The sequence below is a fragment of the Otolemur garnettii genome, unplaced genomic scaffold (genome assembly GCF_000181295.1).
Source record: "Otolemur garnettii isolate 467f Iridium unplaced genomic scaffold, OtoGar3 scaffold00263, whole genome shotgun sequence".
In the NCBI taxonomy this organism is placed as follows: Eukaryota; Metazoa; Chordata; class Mammalia; order Primates; family Galagidae; genus Otolemur; species Otolemur garnettii.
In genome coordinates this window covers 395,551-403,100 of record NW_003852658.1, presented here as the reverse complement: position 1 = coordinate 403,100, position 7,550 = coordinate 395,551, and the positions used below count along the sequence as shown (strand labels likewise).

Here is a 7,550-nt window from a genome sequence, read left to right as displayed (position 1 = left end):
CTCAAAAAAAAAAAAAAAAAAAACCAAAAAGAATAAATAAATAAAATAAAAAATAAACATATCTACACACAAAAGGTACAGTAAAACTACAGCATTATAATCCTATATGACAACCTTCGTATATGCAGTCCATCGTTGACTGAAAGGTTGTTATACAGTGCAGGAACTACATAACCAACGCTACCAGGTAAGGAAGTCCTGGCAATAGGATCACTAGAAATAGTCCCATGGCTGCTGCAACACCATACTGGAAGTAGCAAACTCATGCAACATGATGTGCCTGCCACTGTTCACTGTGCTGTATTTCTATGGGCTCATAACACTTATGAAGCCTTTCTACAGATGAGGAAAGTGAGGCATAGGAAGACTAACAGCTGCACAGCTAGTAAATAGCAGAGCCGGCATTCCAAACCAGGGGGTCTGTAATACCAGTACTCTGGGAGGCCAAAGAGAGAGAATCACTTGAGGACAGGAGTTTGAGATCAGTAACATAGCCAGACTCTGTCTCTAAAAAAAAAAAACAAAACATTTAGTTGGGTATGGTGGTGGAGCCATGTCCTATCTACTCAAGAGGCTGAAGCAGGAACATCACCTGATACCAGGAGTTCGAGACTGTAATTATGCCACTGTACTCCAGACTGAGTGACAGAGAGAAATCCTCTCTGAAAAAGAAAAAGAGTATAAAAGTCTGCATACTCTTTGGTAAGAAAGTTGACTTCTAGGAAACTAATTATAAATTTTTGCTGAGTAACAAATCACCTCAAACTTGGTGGATTAAAATAACAAACATTTGGCTGGATGTAGTGGCTCCCAGTTGCAATTCTAGCATTCTGGGAGGCCAAGGCAGGCAGGTTGCCTGAACTCAGGATTTTGAAATCAGCCTGAGCCAGAGCAAGACCCCGTCTCTAAAAAAAAGCCAGGCATTGTGGCGGGCACCTTGTAGTCCCAGCTACTCAGGAGGCTGAGATAAGAAGAAGATCACTTGAGCCTAAGAGTTTGTGGTTGCTCTGAGCAATGATGCCATAGCCCTCTACTGAAGGTGATAAAGTGAGACTCTGTCTCAAAACAAAAAAGAAAATTAAAAACAATAAAATAACAAACCTTTATTATTTCTCATATTCTGTGGGTTGAGTGGTTCAGGATGGGCCAGTTCAGCAGGGCTGTCTGAACCTAGTTTCTATGTAGTCTCTCCTCTTCCAGGAGCCTAGCCTGGTTTTTTCATATGGTATGGTGTCTCAGGATGCTTAGCAACAAAAAAGGGGGCAAACCCCAGTATATAAACATTTTTTCAAGCCCTTGCTTGTATCATATTTGCTAATGTCCACATCGGGCAAAGCAAGTTACATGGTAAAGCTCAGAGTCAAGGACAAAGAAATAGATTCTACTTCTTTTTTTTTTTTTTTTTTTTTTTTTGAGACAGAGCCTCAAGCTGTCCCCCTGGGCAGAGTGCCATGGCATTACAGCTCACAGCAACCTCCAACTCCTGGGCTCAAGCGAGTCTCCTGCCTCCGCCTCCCAAGTAGCTGGGACCACAGGCGCCCGCCACAACGCCCGGCTATTTTTTGGTTGCAGCCATCGTTGTTTGGCGGGTCCCGGCTGGGGATTCGAACCCGCCACCTTAGGTGTAGGTGGCTGGCGCCTTAGCCGGTTGAGCTATAGGCGCCGAGCCAGATTCTACTTCTTGACTGGAGGAGGTATAAAATATTGTGGTCACTTTTTTCCTACAACATTTGTTCATCACAGTACTATTTATAATATAAAAAAAATGGGAAATTCAATGTGCAACAGTAGAGGACCTGATGAATAAATCAAACATCCATACAATGTGATATTATGCAACATTTAGAAATGATGGAAAAGAAAGTTAATATCAAAGGGAAATGTCCTCCATACAGAGTTCAGTAGGGGAGAAAAAAGATTACAAAATCTCATTTTTGTGAAGCAAAAAAGTATAAAAGCATAGGTTTAAAAAAGATTGGAAGGACATGCACTAAAATGTTAATAAGATGGATATATCTAATGATGACATTAATTTTTTTTTTTTTGAGATAGAGTCTCATTATGTTGCCCTCAGTAGAGTACTGTGACATCACAGCTCACAGCAATCTCAAATTCTTGGGCTTAAGCAATTCTCTTGCCTAAGCTTCCCAAGTAGCTAGGACTACAGGCACCTGCCACAACACCCAGCTTTTGTTGTTGATGTTGTTGTTGTTTAGCAGGCCCCGGGCCAGGTTTGAACCCACCAGCCCCAGTGCATGTAATCAGCACCCCAATCACTGAACTATGGGCGTCAAGCCTCAATTTTTGTTTTTCTATATAATAATAGCTAACATTTCTATAGTCCAACATTTACCTAAGCACTTTACATGTTAACTTATTTAACACTTGCCAAGACCTAATAACATAGATTCTACCAATATCATCATCCGTATTTTACAAATGAAGAATCTAAAGAAATGTTAATAACTTGCCCAAAGTTACACATCAGGTAGAAAGGAGGGCCTTGATTTGAATCTAAACTCCATGCTCAGTCCTGGCTCAGTGGTGGCTCATGCCTATCACACTAGCATTCTGTGAGGCAGAGGAGGCAGGGACAGTTGAGTTCAAGAACAGCCTGAGCAAGAGTGAGACCCCATCTCTACCAAAAATAGAAAAATTAGCCAGGCATCATAGCACATGCCTGTAATCCCAGCTACTTACAAGGCTGAGGCAGGAATATCTCTCCAGCCCAGGAGTTTGATGTTGTGATGAGCTATAATGATGCCACTGCACCCTTGCCTGGGCAACAGAGTGATACCTGTCTCAAAAACAAACAAATAAACAAACAAACTCCATGCTCTTAATCACCATATTATTCTTTCAAAGTCAACCGATTTGTCTGTGCTAGAGTGTGATGCTTGGTAAGTGGACTGTATCATTGGTTTTAAACATTTTAAAAATTATTAAAACCTTTTTTATTGCAAAAATAACATACTTCAGAAATATACAGAATAAAAGATGAAGTTTGTTCTGCTGGGATCCCAGTACCATCCTCAGAGATAACTACTATTAGGCTGGGTATGGTGGCACATGCCTGTAATCCCAGCTATTCAGGAGGCTAAGGCAGGAGAATCACTTGAGCCAAGGAGTATGAGTCCAGCCTGGGCAATATAATGAGATTCTGTCTCTAAAAGAATTTTTCTTTAAAAAAAAAAAAAAAAGATAGATAGAATTATTAGGCTGGTCGTGATGGCTCCCATCTGTAATCCTAGCACTCTGGGTGGCCAAGGCAGATGGATTGTTTGAGCTCAGGAGTTCGAGACCAGCCTGAGCTAGAGCAAGACTCTGTGTCTAAAAATAGCTGGGCATTGTGGCTGGTGCCTGTAGGCTCAGCTACTTGGGAGGCTGGGGCAAGAGAATTGCTTGAGCCCAAGAGTTTGAGGTTGCTGTAAGCTATGATGCCACAGTACTCTACCCAGGGCAACAAAGTGAGATTCTGTCTAAAAAAAAAAGGAAGAGAGAGAATTATTATTAGCAGTTTGGTATGCATCCTTCCAAATCTTTTATATGCATGTACATACCTAAACATACTTATGTGTGTGTGTATGTGTAGGTATGTATACAGATGAGATGAGTATGTGTACTTTTCAACATATCTGAAATTATACTCTAAACTTATTTGGTGACATTTTGGCAGGCCTTGAAGATCTTACCCTGTCTGTTCACACAGATCTTTATTCTTTTTTTTGGTAATTTATCAGCTTCTTTTAAATAAATGAGTCCTGGAAATACTCTCATGGTTTGGGCTTCCTTCAAGTGAACAGGGTAGGAGGGAGCAGGTCCCACAGAGAGTTTAAGGAAGGAGAAATACGATCATAAAAGATGACAATAAAAAGATTGCCACAAAATATTTTTAAAAGCTTATCCTGCTACAACAAATGGGGTGGTTTAAAACAACAGAAATGTATTCTCTATTCTGGAGGCCAAAAGTCCAAAAACAAGGTGTCAGCAGGGCCATGATCACTGAGCAGGCTCTAGGGAAGAATTTTTCCTTGTCTCTTCCAACTTCTGGTGGCTCCTACCAATCCCAACTGCTTCCCAGAAATTTCTTGGCTTGTAGCCTCATGACTCCTATCTCTGCCTCTTTCATGAGGCCTTTTTCCTGTGTGTACATATCTATTCTCTTCTTATACAGACATCAGTGATTGGACTTGGGGCCCACGCTAATCACATATGACTCCATCTGCAAAACCCCTATTTCCACATAAGGGCACATTTTGAGGTTACAGGTGGACATAGATTAGGATGATGGGTTCCTATCCAACTCAGTACACAGTTCTACAGTTTCCATTTGAATGACAGTGCCATTATCAAAAGGCACATTATTCTGTTTAGAACATATGGTGCAAGTATACTACTAAGAAACTCAATGTACTGTCACACAATTCTATACAAATTTTCTCTCCTCTTGGCTATGAAAATAAATTTTCCCCTCATGGGCAGAATGCAGAACATTGAAATTTTAAGTAAAGGATCAGAATTTCAAGAAATCCCCCCACATTTTTACTACAAACCTATACTTTACTATAAAAACTTATATATCACAAAATTGGCTGTTTTACACTCAGGTCTTTTGCTTTAACCATAATCCAGCATGAACAGCAGGGACAGGAGTAAGATTATTTAAGAAGTTTCTAACCACTCCTATTTGACCCCACAATCCCACTACTAGACATCTACCCAGAAGAAAAGAAAATCATTTTATCATAAAGACATTTGCACTAGATTGTTTATTGCAGCTGAGTTTGTGTATTGTAGCTGAATTTACAGTCACAAAGATGTGGAAACAACCTAAAGGCACTCAACCCAGGAATGAATTGACAAACTGGCATATGTATACCATAGAATACTATTCTGCCATAAAAAAGATGGAGTCTTTACATCTTTTGTATTAACCTGGATGGAGTTGAAACTCATTCTTCACAAGAATAGAAAAGCAGGCTCGGCGCCTATAGCTCAACCGGCTAAGGCGCCAGCCACGTACACCTAAGGTGGCAGGTTCGAATCCCCAGCCCGGACCCGCCAAACAACAATGATGGCTGCAACCAAAAAATAGCCGGGCGTTGTGGCGGGCGCCTGTGGTCCCAGCTACTTGGGAGGCGGAGGCAGGAGACTCGCTTGAGCCCAGGAGTTGGAGGTTGCTGTGAGCTGTAATGCCACGGCACTCTGCCCAGGGGGACAGCTTGAGACTCTGTCTCAAAAAAAAAAAAAAAAAAAAAGAAAGAATAGAAAAGCAAATATCCAATGTACTCAATACTAATATGAAGCCAGTAAAACTTAATTCAATTCAAGTAGGGGGGAAGGAGAATGAAGATGGAGGAAGAGGGGAGTGGGGATTGGTGTGCTCCCACTTAATGGGCACAATGTAGGGGTGTGGCACACCTTTTAGGTGTGGGACACAACTACAAGAGGGACTCTACCTAAAAAATTCAAATATTGTGAACTGGTTGTTTATACCCTAATATTAACCTGAAATTAAAAAAAAAAAGGTGCTAACCAAATAAGTTCTGGGTTAAATTGTTTATCCTCTAATCTCTCTCATTCTGGAAGCAGAAAAGAGAATTGTTTTAATTCCTTACATGGTGCTCTGCTCTCATCCTTGGCAAGAACTCTCATGGGCCCCTCTTTTAGCACTTTAGGTGAGGAGCAGCCTATTACCTCCTGAGACTACTCACTTTACCTCAGGACAATTTCATTTCATCTACAAATCTATCCTTAATAGGTAGGTTCAATCATCTCTACGCTTCAGACTAGAAAATGGGGCTGGAAGAGGTATGCAAATTATGCAAACACACGGAGGAAAAGTATGTCACACACACGTGCATATGTGAACATGAAAAGTTTTGTGTGGCTTTTCTTATTTTCTTAACATGTTACAAGTGCAAATGAATTAATTTTTTAAAGCTTTAATTATGGTTCCCTCAGTTCAAGGTTACTTAGAAAGTGGCAGAGTCAGGATTGGAACCCATTGCTAGACAACTTCTAGTGGGGATGGAATTTTCTGAACTCTTTTCTAGTGATCCTGAGCTCCCCCTCTATTATCCTTCCAGGGTCAGTACTCCTCTCGCCTCCATTTCCAGCTTCAGCCCACATCCAAGAGACAAGGACAGAGCAGAGGAAGGCTTGATAGGATAGAACCCCTGGCCTAGGGCCTTGAGTGAGGCTGACACTGAGGCATCCTCTAGCACCATCTCCCTATCCTTTCCGCTAAGGGCAGCCACCACTGCATTAGCCTCTATGTCCCTGGGGCTAACATTTGATGAAGAAGAGTTGGAGGGAGGAGACCCAACAACCAGCAGCCTCACTAGCTATGTGAGTTGGCCAGAATAAGGGAGTAAGCGCCTCGGGATGTGAATGCACAGAAAATACAGCGTGGTTATTACCCTTATCAGTGCTGCCGTCACTGTGGCCGAATGTGAGACATGCCCTCCCCCTCAAGGCCAGTGATTGCGCCAGAGCTCCTGCGCGCTAGCAAGCAGGTGACGCTGCCGCTGACAGCCAGCCAGGGCGGAGGTAAGGGGAAGAAGAGGGCGTGTTCCCATCCGTGGTGCCCAGCAACAAGGGAGGGGGCGCCCTCCGTACCTCCCGTACTCCCTCGGGACACACCAGCGCGCGCCGCGTCCTCAGGTGCTCCGGACTTCCTGGCGTCAACCACAGCCACAGCGCCCCCCGCGACGCCGCCATTCATTCCTCCCACACCGCAAGCGCTGCTCTAGCCTTGCCAGCCGAACCGCTGGGCGCGGCAGGCGCTATCCAGGAGCCTGGCTAGAGGTGAGGGTATTGGTGCTGGTACACACTGCATCTGCTCAGTTGGTAATACCCCTCCTAGGAGATAAGTGAAATACACAGATTCAGGAGACAGAGAAACAATAGCAGGCACTTAGATACAGAAACGAAGCATTGAGATAGATACAGAAAGGCAAAGACCCTTAGGCAGTTGTACACAAAGACCGTAACACAGCAAAAGAGATATCGGGGCACTGAAACATACAGACAGACACGAGATAAACCGGCACATAGATAGGAAAGCAGAGACCCACAGGCCCTGATAAGCTACTTAACCCGTGGGGCCACTAGGATCCAAGAGCGCGCCAACTACGAGGGAACCATCCACTGGCTCGAGTTCTTCCCGCGTCTTGAGGTTTCGTGCCTTCCTCACTTTTCACTTGGTACCTGACCCTCCTCCTGCCGCGTATCCCACATCCCCTCCTTCCATTGCCTGCCCTGCTGCTGCCCTCCGGCCCAGAAGCGGCCCACCAGCTTTCGACCCCCCTCTGCTCTCAGTCTCTCTTACACGCCTCTCCTAGTTTAGGTGTCGGACTCCCCCAGGTCCCAGGCTTGATTCTGTCCCACCTCCAACCCCGCCTATCCCGCCACATACCGCCCCGGTTGGCCAGAACAGCTCCCCGAGGCCGGTGTGCCGGCCATTTCCCGCCACCGTGCGGCAACCTCCCACTACTTGCTCCCTCTCGCAGGATAGCCCGGCGCGCTCCTGACCCCGGCCCCGCCCC

At 44.3% G+C, this 7,550-nt stretch overlaps 1 protein-coding gene across 1 annotated transcript in view; it reads right to left on the bottom strand.

Moving 5' to 3' along the window:
* The window catches only part of ECE2 (endothelin converting enzyme 2), a 38,549-nt gene that overhangs the window by 18,641 nt on the left and 12,358 nt on the right, over positions 1-7,550 (bottom strand). The window lies entirely within an intron of this gene.